The following is a 12,838-nucleotide window of genomic DNA, read 5'->3' as shown; positions in this document are numbered from 1 at the left end:
CGTCAACAGTCTGAAATGCATGTGTGCCAGTGTGTGCATTTACCTAAGGAAGCAGGCTTTTACCCTGCATTGAGATCACTGGTAAGTCTTAGTAAAATAAGAAATACATAGTAGATAGAAAGGCATACCTAGTTCTAACTAACTAAGTTGGAGGCGCAACGCCCAGGCGTGGAGGTTGCCGTCATGGCTCAGGGGAGAGAGAGCAGAGACGAAGGTGTCTCCTCTCTCTCGGACAGTCGAAGAAGAAGAGGGAAAGGGCGAAGGAGGAGGGGCAGATAAGCTCCCTAAGACATATCAGTCTGCGACAGAAGGAAGTCAGTCAGAGCATCACAGGTAAAGGTAGTCAGTCCTAGCCATCTGGAGGACCTTAACTCTATCTCCCTTCTGGAAAATAAACAAAAGAACAAAACCGGAGTTGCTCTTGCCCGACTTCCAACAGGATCAACTTGAAGGCAGTCCATTTCCATTTCATTCACATCTTGTATCTTGAATCATGCACCGTACACAGCATAGCAGAAGTCAGCAAAGAAGGCTAGGCATCTAATGGGTAACATGCCTTTCAGTGTGCCACTATATAGGAAGCACGCTTTGTTCCTATTATAGATTTTGGGAGTTGTCCTCCCACAATTGGAGCCTGTAGATGCAAAAGGACTTGGGTCTAATTAAAAAAAAAATTGACAAACAAATTTTGTTAGATTTGCAAGGCCCAAGAAATTACATGGTGAGGTGTGGCATGTGGCTACTAGCAAGAAGGTCTTTTCATGGTGGCACCCCAGTTGCTGTCCCTTGGGATACTCACCTGGTTCCTACTTTATGGATATTTTAGTTCCAGGCAAATACCTTTTCATTTTCCCAGGCCTTTTACCCTGTAGTTTTAAATGTTTTTTTTTAATCAGTCGCAGATTTTATTTGTCACTGTTTTAGTTTTATGCAGCTTCATATTTTGTGTTTCATTGTTGATTGTTATATTTTAATTCTGTATTTTGATTTTTATCTTTATGTTATAAGTCACCCAAAGAACCTTGATTGTTTTGCAGAGGAAGGGGGATATCAATAATGTAAATAATACTGTGCATTTGTGTCTTTGCTCCTATCTGCCCTTCCCCTCACCCCACCCCAATAATTCCCACATTTGTGCAGTCCTTTCTGCAGTACTGAAAGGAGAGAGGACTGGGTGCATCTTCAACATACAGATGACAAGGAGACCATTGACACTAAAATGGCTCTGAACAAGCCTATTACTGTTGCTGCTGCATGCAAGAGACAGCACCACTCGACATCATTTAGCAAAACATTCTCTTTTGATGCATTACTGCTGCTGTCAGAAACTACACAGTCTTGTCTCCATGGTTCTATTTTGTGCATTCTTTGTAACTAGGGAGAAAATTGAAAGCCCTTATAAACAGAGGCATTAGAAGTAACAGGTGAGGGGATGATTTTTATTTGGGGACTATGCTTCCATTTAAGCATGAAGGAATGGAAAATCAAAGAAGTAAGTATACCATTTTCTCATAATCACAAACCATGGTTACATCTGAACTGAGCCTATATGGGGTACTTTTTGGAGCATAGTATCATCAGTACATAATCAGAAGTTGAATGCAAGTAGCCCATTTTTATTATTAATGGTGATGAGTCTAAAACAGAATTTCTGATTATTTATTTCTGCATCTACAGTAAACTACAGCAGGGAGCTTTTCAGTTCTTTAAAACAGTACAGTGTGAAGTGTCCTGAATGTTTCTAACTTGCCTGCACTAATTCCCACATATTCACAACAGACCTTCAGAGCATCAGGGTACTCTGTAAATGCAGCAATGCCCCAATCCCTCTCACAAGCATCTTCTCCACCACTAAATTTGCACAGTAAGAGTCTATAAAGACAATCTGGAGAATATGTGGCTGCTGACAATGGTTCACATCTCCCCTGGAACATTTGGGTTTTTTAAAAGCACAGTGGGTTGCATTCAGCGTAGCACTAAGCAAATCCTTCCGTCAGCACAAGAATTTCTCCTTGCACAATGAAGCAATCTCCCCTTCTCCCCCCTGTGTGCCCCCTAAATATATTCCGAGGGTTCCCCCATCCTACAAAGCAGATTTGGGGATGGTGCAGGGAGCACAGAAAAGGGTGGGAGAGGAGGGGAACCTCGTTATACTATCACTAACCATTGCACTAGCACAACTTTTTAGATGAATACTGCCCAATGGGTGGTATTCAATGCTAGTCCTACTCAGAGTAGAACCACTGAGGTTAATAGACATGAATAACGTAAGATGCATTAATTTCAATGGGTCTACTCTGCGTAGGACTTAGTTGAATACAAACCAATGGCACATAATGCCCAGCATTTCTCTACCCCACTCCAGTTCATTACATGCTGCTTGCAAGGGACAGGCTGTGATGTCATGTCATCCTTTTTTCCTTTCTTCTCACCCTACAGATTATAGGAAAGATGCAGGCTGACAGCAGCATTGTGGCACTTGTAACATTTAGTCAGGCCCAGGATCTGTAGTGAATATCACATGGATTTCAAGTGAAACTGTATTAACCATTTACATTATAGGAAGGATAGGGAACCTGTGACCCTCCAGTTGTTGTTGGACTACAACTTCCATCCTCCTTGACCCTTACCCATGATTGTTGAAGCTCATGGAAGTTGGAGTCCAACAACATTAGGAGGGTCACAGATTCCCCATAGCTGCCTTAAATCATACCAAGCATTATGCAAGATTTCTGAGCCACAGACCAACAAGACTTAAGGACCAAATTTGCAGATCTCATGATGAGTGATATCTTTCAAGCACAAGCAGCTGACTCACTTATTTTGGATTCTGAAAGAAGTAAGGGCCATAATGACTGTGCAGGAAAATGTACTGCTATTTAATTATGTAGAAATCTTCATTCCTGTTACTACCTGACAGGGCTATTTGATCAAATATAGCTACTACAGCAACATGTGACTTTGCTCAGATTTCACTCATCATCCCCCTGCTGTAATTGATGTTTGGCAATGATATTCCAGGGAACTAACCTTTCTGGGGAGGGAAGAAAAGAAAGACTTGCTCTGTGTTGCCCCAGAGGTCAAGATTACGCTTCCTAGCTGTAAGAGCTGTTTGACATTGAACAGACTGCCTTGGATGATGGTGGTCTCTCCTTCACTGAAAGTAATTAAACAGAGGCTGGATGTCTATCTGTCAAGGGTGCTCTAGTTACTTTCTTCAAAGAGCAAAGGCTGGAGTGCGTAATCTCTAAGGTGCCTTCCAACTCAACAAATGTTATATCCTGCTTTCTGCTGCAAGTCACTTAAAGGTGGCTTATAACAAAAGCAAAAACAGTAAAACCAAAAAGCTATCAAGCAGCAGTAATAAAACAAAGATAAAAACAGCACAGCCAGTTGCTAAAATAGTAGCAGCAAAACCCAAACTACACCCATTAAAAAGGTCTCAGGTACCATGAAAAGCATAGGAGAGCAGGATAGATTTCATCCGGTGCCTAAAAGACAGAAGAGGCCAAAAAACATCTAAGGAGAGAACTCCATAGCTTGGGCACCACGATTGTTAAAGCCCTACCTCTAGCAGCCACCCACCATTTGTTTATCCTCTCTTACCTTACTTTATGAAATGGAAATGGACTACTATCAAGTCAATCCCAACTTATGCTGACCCTATGAATGGGGTTTTCATGGTAAGTGGTATTCAGAGGAGGTTTACCATCGCCTTCCTCTGAGGCTGAGAGGCAGTGACTCGCCCAAGGTCATCCAGTGAGCTTCGTGGCTGTGTGGGGATTTGAACTCTGGTCTCCTCTTTATTTTTATTATGTATACATTTTATTTTTTGATACATTGATTTTATTCTGTTATTTAATATTTCCATCATTAGCTGCCTTGGACATTTCATTGCAGAAAGGGGGAATATACATTTCAAACAATGACTAAATAATAAATAACCTCACAAGGTGGAGGCACTGACAGAGATCTTAACGGGTAGACAAATTCAAGTAGGAAATGACAGTCTTTTAGATACCCAGCTCTGGGTTGTTTAGGGGAAAGTTAGCACTTTAAATTGAGCCTAGAAACAAACAGGTGCCTGTTGTGGTGTAATACAGCCTTTGCCAACCTTTGCGTCCCCAGATGTTGTTGGCCTACAAATCCCATCAATCCCAGCCAGCATGGCCAATCATGAAAAATGATGGAAATTGTAGTCCAGCAACATCTGGGGACCCAAAGGTTGGCAAAGGCTGGTGTAATATGTTCCTTAGCAGAGTGGTCAGTACTAGTTAACAATTTGGCCACCACATTCTGCACCAGCTAACATTTCTGAGCACTTTCCAAAGGGAGCCCCATGTACAATACATTACAGTAGTCTAGCATGAATGTTACAAGAACATCCTTGCAGGGATGGTGGACAGATTAGGATGGTCCACCCCAAGAGATTAATGGAATCCACTGGATTCCTGAATGCCCTGGGGGAGGTCCCAGTAGATAGAGCAGGTGACCCTGATGAAGCCCTTGTCATGCTGTGGAAGAACGAAATGCGATGGGCTCTTGACACAGTTGCTCCTAAGTGCCCTCTCCAGCATCGTGGAGCCCAGTTTGCACCTTGGTACAGCAGTGAGCTAAGGCAATGACACAGGCTGAACGAAGGCTAGAGCGCAAGTGGTGAAAAATGTGCTGTGAGGCTGATTGGGCACGAATAAAGCGTGCCTACTGTGGCGGTGAGGGCGGCAAAGAAGGCCCACTTCTCTGCCACCATTGCATCCTCAAGTAGCAGTCCAGTGGTTTTTTCCATATTGTCAGAGATCTGTTGACATCAACTCCAGGAAATAAAGTTTTAGACCCTTCAGAGGCCCACTGTGAATTGTCTGCAAGGTATTATGAAGGTAAAGTTGCTCACCTCCGTAGCAATCTTGATGCCCCATCCACATCTAGTGTAGTCTCCAGTGAGGTGTCCAGTGCAACTTCTTGGGATCAGTTTCAGTTGATGCGGCCTGATGACGTGGACAAGGCACTTGTGACGATGCAGCCAGCTACGTATCCTCTTGACCCTTGCCCTTCTTGGCTTATTAAAGCTTGCTGAGGGGGGTTGACAGTGTGGATCCAGGGTGGGGTCAACACATTGTTGTGAGAGGGAGTGGTTCCAGCCACCCTGAAAGAGGTGGTGATCTGACCGCTCCTGAAAAAGCCCACCCTGGACCCATTGGTCTTTGACAATTACTGCCCGGTCTCAAAAAAAAACCTTCTTAGGGAAGGTGATTGAGAGGGCTGTGGTGCAGCAATTGCAAGTAGTCAGATGAAACAGATGATCTTGACCCATTCCAGTCTGGGTTCAGGCCTGGTTATAGGACTGAATCGGCCTCGGTTGCCCTGATGGATGACCTTTATCGGGAAAAGGATGGGGGTAATGCGACCCTATTTCTTACTTGATCTCTTGGCAGCTTTTAATACTATTGACCATGGTATCCTTCTGAGTCGACTTGGTAAGATGGGTATTGGAGCCACTGTTTTATAGTGATTCCGATCCTACCTCCAGAGTTGTTTTCAGCGAATAGCATTGGGTGATTGGCTTTTGGCCCCCTGGCAGTTGTGGTCTGGGGTGCCGCAGGATGCCAGCTTGACCCTCATGCTGTTTAACATCTACATGAAGCCCTTAGGATTGGTCATCAGGAGCCTTGGGGTGAGGTGTCAGCTGTATGCTGATGATACCCAGCTCTATGTCTCTAACATCTGAATCAGGAGAGGCTGTGCAAGCCCTGGACCAGTGTCTGGACTCTGTGGTGGGCTGGATGAGGGCCAATAAACTGAGTCTGAATCCTAGCAAGATGGAAGCACTGTGGGTTGGTGGTTCCCGAGTTCAGATAATTGGTCAGTTGCCTGGTTTGGATGGGGTTGTAGTCCCTCTGAAAGAGCAGGTCTGTAGTCTGGGGGTGCGACTGCCACTGGTACAGGGTATCGTCAACATGTCACGCCGCTGCTAAAAGAATTGCACTGGCTACCTATTAGCTGCTGGGCTAATTTCAAGGTTCCAGTTTTGGTGTACAAAGCCCTATACAGCTTGGGACCAGGATACCTGAAAGACCATCTTATCCCTTATATGCCCAATCAATCACTGTGCTCTGCAGGTGAGGGCCTCCTGCAGATACCATCTGATCAGGAGGTCTCTTCTGCACAACATAAGAAAAGGACCTTTAGTGAGGCAGCACCTACCCTGTGGAATTCCCTCCCCTTAAACATTAGGCAGGCACCATCTCTGCTATTTTTTCGGCGCCTATTGAAGACCTTCCTCTTTCAACAAGCCTTTTAAGCAGAGATCTTATCCCAGTCTGCGTCTGTGTTGGAATTGCTTTGTAAGACATTTTTAAAGCTTTTTTTAAAAGATGCTTTTAAAGATGTTTTATTTTAATATGTTTTGATGTCTGTTTTTATGATGTTCTGGAGTGTTTTAGTGTTTTTCTTTGCCATCCTGCACTCCTACTGGGAGGAAGGGCAGGATATAATTTATTTATTTATTTATTTATTTATTTATTTATTTATTTATTTATTTATTATTATTATTATTATTATTATTATTATTACTGCTACTACTACTATTACTATTACTACTAATAACAATAACAATAATAATAATGGACAGCTGTACACCATTTCTCTCTAAGAAGGGACTCAACTGCTGCAGCAATCCAAGTTACTGAACAGTGTGACAAGTTACCCAAATGCCACCTGTACATCTATCAGCAAACGTTTGACATTAATGTTTGGCCACCACTCTGGTTCAGGGTGCCTTTGTGCATCACTAGTAAGCCACTTTGCCTCCTTTTCAGTTTAACAGCTGCACAGAGGACATAAATTGAACCGCTGCCGCTCTCTCATCATTGCAACGCAATGCTGGGTTTTAAGATGTTGGGGGTAGTGGTGGGGGTGAGGGGTGCCGATTTTAGCAGGAGAGCTATTGCCATGTTTTTAAGGCTTTATATATTTTTGTGTATTTCTATTATTAGACAAATATTTTTAAAATTACACATACACACACAGCATATATATATATATAGTATTGGCTGTCCTAGGGACTCCTAGTAATTTGAAAGGAACAGAGGCAGCTTCCTCGTGCCAGGACAGACGATGTCCATCTGGCTCAATATTGTATAGTCTACTCTGTCAGTCTCTCTCTCAAGAGATTCAGGCAGGGGTCCTTCCCATCACCTGCCACCTGATCCCAGTAGTGCAGCGGCAAATTCTGAAGTGCAGGGTTCCTTCATATAAGTGATAGCCACGCCCCCCCATTTTGCTGTGGGATTGAGAATGAGATCCTTGTTAATGCCTTCTCCCACGATAGACATCCCTAGGAACCAATAAGCATGAAAGAGGAGAGTGTTAGCTACTGAGAAGAGTCTTCTCAGTGGCTCACTCACCTCCTTTCACTCTCATTAACTCCAATCAGCAGGAAAGGTCAAGGAAGCAGTGGCTAAGACACTCCCCTTTCATGCTGATTAGCTTACAGGATCCTGAAATCACAGGGACCCTGCTGAGACCCTGCTCCCAAAAAAGTACAGGGATTAAGACCCACCCACCCCGAGACCCTGGACAACTACACTCCTGCCTGATCCTTTAGCTTGAGATGCTGGAGTTTGATCCAAGGACCTCGTGAATGCAAAACATGTGCTCCACTACCTAATGGTGGTTCCTCCCCAAGGAAGGATACAAATGCAAAAAATAAGTAAAGCAAAAAATAAAATAATCACCTCTTGAATTTGTCTGTAAATTGCAGAGCATCTATCAGAGTGGGAATCTTGTCGGGGAACTTGCCGAGGATCACCCAGCAGGCCAACCATAGGGGAAAAACCTAGGTTGATTATTGATCCTCTGCATTATGCACAAATCTAAACCACTTTAGAATTAGAGCTTCACCGACATTTCTCAGAAAGTTTTTTCTTCATAAATCTTCTGAAAGTTTTCTGTTTTGGGACACCTCCAAATTTTGGAGAATTTCAGGATGTGCCCCACCTTCCAAGAACATCTGATGTAATCCCCTGATCCCCAATTTTGCCACCCAGTAATAGCATGGAGAATTTCAGGCGCAACTGTGGATTCTTTATTATTATTAATAATAATATTAAAGAACACAATGGGCTTGGCTACTACTTCTTTCTGCCCTACTTCTTTTTGCCTGTTGCTCACTTCATCTACCAATATGAACGAGCAATACTTCATTAAATATTTTCTAAGGCAGGGATGGAGAAGCTGTGGCACTCCAAATACTTCCATCATCCCTGACCATTGGGCATGTTGCCTAGAACAGGTGGAAAGTGTAGTCCAACTTCTGAAGGGCCACAGATTTTTCACCCCTGCTTTAAGCCAACATTCTGAAGAGAATTTCTTTCTTTTTCACCCCCACTTACTGGAAAATTCCAGACCTCTGAGAATTTTTAGTAAAATCCCCATCCTTCTGGAGAGGCTTGTGGAGTTGGGAGTTGGAGGCACTGCTTGGCAGTGATTCCGCTCCTACTTAGCGGGCCGTCTCCAGAAGATAGGCTTGGGGAACACTGCTCGACACCGTGGGCTCTCCAATGTGGGGTCCCGCAGGGTTCGGTTTTGTCTCCCATGCTTTTTAACATCTATATGAAGCCGTTGGGCACAGTCATCAGGAGCTTTGGAGTGCGTTGTCATCAGTATGCTGATGACACGCAGCTCTACTTCTCCTTTTCTTCTCCTTCAGGTGAGGCCGTCGATGTGCTGAACCGTTGCCTGGCCGCGACAATGGACTGGATGAGAACTAACAAACTGAGACTCAATCCTGATAAGACTGAGATGCTGTTGGTGGATGGCAGAGCTTGGAAGTAACTAGTTACAAGTAACGAATTACTTGTAATTCATTACTTTTTTGAGTAACAAGTGGGTAATTCCTTTACATTTTGATTGTAATAGAACTAGGAGTAATTTTACTACTTTTGTGGAGTAATTGTAACATTTCCAGAATTACTTTTGGGCATTACTTGGGGGGGGAGCAGGGGAAGTCTTCTGCTCCTCTGATTTGTGGATGAAAATCATGTGCCTCAAACTGGGTTTCTGTGCAGTGTCGCTCTTTCCTCATGCTCTGTGGATGGGTAGGAGGCAACGAGGGAGGAGATGGAGAGTGAGACGGGGTGGAGTGGAGAAAACAATTATTTTAAAAAACAGATAGTGGTGGTGAAGAATGGAGTGGAGGGGAAAAGGATCTGGAGGTCAAGAACATGGATAAAGGAGGAGAAGGAGGCAGCAGCAGAATGGAGATAAAGAACTGTGGAGGTGAAAGATGACAACGTACGTTCGTGTGAGAGAGAGAATACTGTGTTTGCACTTGGCACACAAAGTGGCCTCCACCACTCTCTCTGGCTACTGTGCTGCATTTGCAGTGTTTTAACTTTTTTGCATCTCAGGGGAAAATGTTTGCTTGAGTGAGTGTCCCTTAGTTGGTGGCAGGTCAGGGTCCGGGAGGTGGTTAAGTGACAGAGATTATGCTGGCTGGCTGAGGGGTGGTGGTGGCACTTGGTTTGACGTGCAAAGATCTGAGTAGTGTCCTCAGCCCCTCCCCACCTCCCTTACCAGCGGAGAGACCACCATTGCTATCTTACGAATAAAAATAATTATTCTACTACCTCTGTATGTGTTTGTTTACTTTTAATGTTGTTTTAGGCTACTTAGATGTGCAGCTGCCAAGGCCAGCAAATTGTAGGCTTTTTTTTAAAGTAACTGAAATGTAATTGTAGCGATTGCTTTGGAGGAAAAGTAAAGTAATCAGTTACTTTCAGAGCAATTGTAATTGTAGCAGTAATTACTACTTTCTGGGCCATGTAATTATAACTATAATTTATTACTTTTTAAAAGTAATCTTCCAAGCTCTGGTGGATGGTTTCTCTGATCGGATGGTGGATATATACCCTGTCCTGGATAGGGTTACACTCCCCCTAAAGGAGCAGGTTCATAGTCTGGGAGTCATTTTAGACTCTTCCCTCTCACTTGAGGCTCATGTAGCCTCGGTGGCCCGGAATGCGTTCTACCAACTTCGGTTGGTAGCCCAGCTACATCCCTATCTGAGTAAGGAGGACCTCACATCAGTGGTACATGCTCTGGTAACCTCGCGTCTGGACTACTGCAACACGCTTTACGTAGGGCTACCTTTGAAGATGGTTTGGAAGCTACAGCTAGTGCAAAATGTGGCGGCCAGACTGCTAACAAGAACCAAGTGGGAGGCCCGGAGAGTGGTGACAAGATCTAGGGCCTTCTCAGTGGTGGCCCCCGAACTATGGAATAGTCTCCCCGAGGAGGTGCGCTTGGCGCCGACATTATCATCTTTTCGGTGCCAAGTTAAAACCTTCCTCTTTTCTGAGGCATTTTAATTTAAGTCGACTTAATTTTAAATTGTTGTATCTGATTTTAGATTGTACAGTTTTATATACTTTGTTCTATTAGATTGTGTAATTGTATTGTATTTTTTTGATGTTCACCGCCCACAGAGCTATTGCTAGTCGGGCGGTATATAAGTTTAATAAATAAATAAATAAATAAATAAGACCAACGAGCATTCTACAGAAGTGAGAGATAATGTAATACAATTTAATAGATTAGGAAAAGGGTGCAAAATAATATCCAAGTGTTTGGATATCTGAGTGAGCACAGTTGGATCAATAATCAGGAAGTGGAAGCTGTATCACACTACCCAGGCACTGCCAAGAAAAGGCCGTCCCTCAAAACTCAGCATTCGAACAAATAGTAGACTTGTGAGATAAGCCAGAGAGGCCAACAATCACTCTGAAGGAGCTACAGAGTTCAGTGGCTGGAAGTGGAGTAATGGCGCACCAGAAAACCATATCAAGAGCTCTGCATAACACTGGCCTGTATGGGAGGGTGGCAAAAAAGAAGACTTTACTCAAAAAGTACCATCTGAAACCACGTGTGGAGTTTACCAGAAAGCATGAGGGTGTCCCAGCTGTGATGTGGGAAAAGGTTTTGTGGTTAGATGAGACCAAGATAGAGCTTTTTGACCAAAGCTCAAAGCGCTATTGGTGGTGCAAACCTAACACTGCCCATGCCTCAAGACACACCATCCCTACAGTGAAGTATGGGGGTGGCAGCATCATGCTGTGGGGATGCTTCTCATCAGCAAGGACTGGGCATCTTGTTAAAATCGAAGGAAGCATGGATGGAGCAAAATACAGGGAAATACTGCAAGAGAACCTGCTTCAGTCTACTAAAAAACTGAAGCTTGGGAGGAAATTCATTTTTCAGCAGAACAATGATCCCAAGCACAAGGCCAAAGCAAGATTGGAGCAGCTCAAGAACAAAAAGGTGAATGTCCTACAGAGGCCCAGTCAAAGTCCTGATCTCAATCCCACTGAGAATCTGTGGCGCTCTTTGAAAATTGTGGTCCACAAGTGACGTCCAGCCAACCTGAACAACCTGGAATGAATCTGCCAAGAAGAATAGACCAAAATCCCTCTGACACTGTGCAAAGCTGGTACATACCTACCCCAAAAGACTTAATGCTGTTATTGTGGCAAAAGGTGGCTCTGCCAAATATTAATGTGTGTGTTGAATACTTATGCAAGCAACATGTTTCAGTTTTTCATGTTTCTTACAAACACTTCCCAGCACAAAACCAATATAACTTTAATTGATTTTGAGTTTCAGTGTTTCAAAATAAAATGTCATACAGAACGAAATTACAATGTACCATTTGTAATTCAGTAATATGAGAGCATTGGTCAGGGGTCTGAGTACTTTTGCAAGGCACTGTATAACAGGCCAATTAGGTTAAGCAACTCTGGTGGATGCATACTTCAACTTGTCACATCATATCTAGACAGAGATTTTAAGCCATCTAAGAAGACTAACTCTAATGTTCAAATGTTCAAAACTCATAAATTGGGTCCTCTCAGATTCTACTATTTAATTTAATATCATGAAATTATGAAAAACAATTGAATTCCTTTCATTTATTCTGATTTCAGTGCTTCTTGAATAGAGATGCAAGGACAAGAAACTTCTATCTTCTAATATAAGCTAATATTCTAACAAGGTTGAAATTCCTTCATAGAAAGCTTGATGTCTCTTATTCTGTCCCATCCCTTAAGTCTGGAAGTTGGAGTACTGTCATCTCTCTGAATCTAGCCCTTCCAAAGTGACTTATCATTTAAAAAAATGCCATTTCCAGCTTTTTAGAATATTAGGTTACATTAGAAATTTGCTCCGTTGCAGACATTTGCATCCAATGTGTAGGCCTGATGCCAGCAGGCAGCCAGACTGGGCACTAGTTGAGGGCCCCTGACATTGAGAGGGACCCCTACTGCTGGGGCTGGGCAGGTGCAGCATGTGGCCCACACCCTGATGCTGACATAGAGCATGGAGTGGGAGTATCTCTCTCAAGCAACATCCTCCTGTGGCCAGCAGGGGTGGCAGGCAGCACAACTTCCTGTGATGCCGCAGTGCTATGTCAGTTCGCTTTACATGCATGCTTATCATCACCCAAGATGGCGGTGGGGACAGAAACATCCCCCCACCATCTTGGGCGATGGCAGGCATGCGCTAATCTACTGACAGTGCGCTAATCCACTGACATGGCCTATTTAAGCCCGCAGCAGCAGTAGCAGTGCTACTGCGGCGGTGCCGCTACCTCCTTCGAGGGCCTCTGCAATGTGTTGGTCAAGGACATGCTGAAGTCTGGTGCTGGCCCTGCCAATGTGTAATTAATCTCAGCACTTTCAAAACAGGCAGAAGTACAATAGGTGCAGGTTTCCCCAGCACTGCATTGACATGCCAGGAAAAGCTGCACCTGTAATAGTCACAGAGCTTCTGACAGGGAAAAAAGATG

At 43.8% G+C, this 12,838-nt stretch overlaps 1 protein-coding gene across 1 annotated transcript in view; it reads right to left on the bottom strand.

The window, feature by feature from the left end:
* The window catches only part of RAB7B (RAB7B, member RAS oncogene family), a 44,605-nt gene that overhangs the window by 29,041 nt on the left and 2,726 nt on the right, over window positions 1–12,838 (bottom strand). The gene's annotated exons all lie outside the window — the stretch shown is intronic.

The sequence above is a fragment of the Rhineura floridana genome, chromosome 6, assembly GCF_030035675.1.
Source record: "Rhineura floridana isolate rRhiFlo1 chromosome 6, rRhiFlo1.hap2, whole genome shotgun sequence".
In the NCBI taxonomy this organism is placed as follows: Eukaryota; Metazoa; Chordata; class Lepidosauria; order Squamata; family Rhineuridae; genus Rhineura; species Rhineura floridana.
The sequence above is the reverse complement of the archived record's forward strand: the minus strand, read 5'-3'. Positions and strand labels throughout refer to the sequence as shown.